Source organism: Rhinatrema bivittatum, chromosome 2 (genome assembly GCF_901001135.1).
Source record: "Rhinatrema bivittatum chromosome 2, aRhiBiv1.1, whole genome shotgun sequence".
Taxonomy (NCBI): Eukaryota; Metazoa; Chordata; class Amphibia; order Gymnophiona; family Rhinatrematidae; genus Rhinatrema; species Rhinatrema bivittatum.
Window position 1 is genome coordinate 820,933,508 of NC_042616.1, and position 939 is coordinate 820,934,446.

Genomic DNA, 939 nt, shown 5'->3' on the forward strand with positions numbered 1-939 from the left:
TGTCCTGGGGAGAAATAGGAGGGATTGGGTATACAGTGAGGAAGTGGCAGTGATGGTATATTCCCTACATTGTGAGGCAGTGTCCTGGGGATAAATAGGAGGGATTGGGTGTACAGTGAGGAAGTGGCAGTGATGGTATATTCCCTACAATGTGAGGCAATGTCCTGGGGATAAATAGGAGGGATTGGGTGTACAGTGAGGAAGTGGCAGTGATTTTATATTCTCTATATTATGAGGTATTGTCCTGGGGATAAATAGGAGGGATTGGGTATACAGTGAGGAAGTGGCAGTGATGGTGTATTCCCTACATTGTGAGGCAGTGTCCTGGGAATAAATAGGAGGGATTGGGTGTACAGTGAGGAAGTGGCAGTGATGGTATATTCCCTACATTGTGAGGCAGTGTCCTGGGAATAAATAGGAGGGATTGGGTATACAGTAAGGAAGTGGCAGTGATGGTATATTCCCTACATTGTGAGGCAGTGTCCTGGGGATAAATAGGAGGGATTGGGTGTACAGTGAGGAAGTGGCAGTGATGGTATATTCCCTACATTGTGAGGCAGTGTCCTGGGAATAAATAGGAGGGATTGGGTATACAGTAAGGAAGTGGCAGTGATGGTATATTCCCTACATTGTGAGGCAGTGTCCTGGGGATAAATAGGAGGGATTGGGCATACAGTGAGGAAGTGGCAGTGATGGTATATTCTCTACATTGTGAGGCAGTGTCCTGGGAATAAATAGGAGGGATTGGGTATAGTTAGGAAGTGGCAGTGATGGTATATTCTCTACATTGTGAGGCAGTGTCCTGGGGATAAATAGGAGGGATTGGGCATACAGTGAGGAAGTGGCAGTGATGGTATATTCCCTACACTGTGAGGCAGTGTCCTGGGGATAAATAGGAGGGATTGGGTATAGTTAGGAAGTGGCAGTGCTGATTCTCAC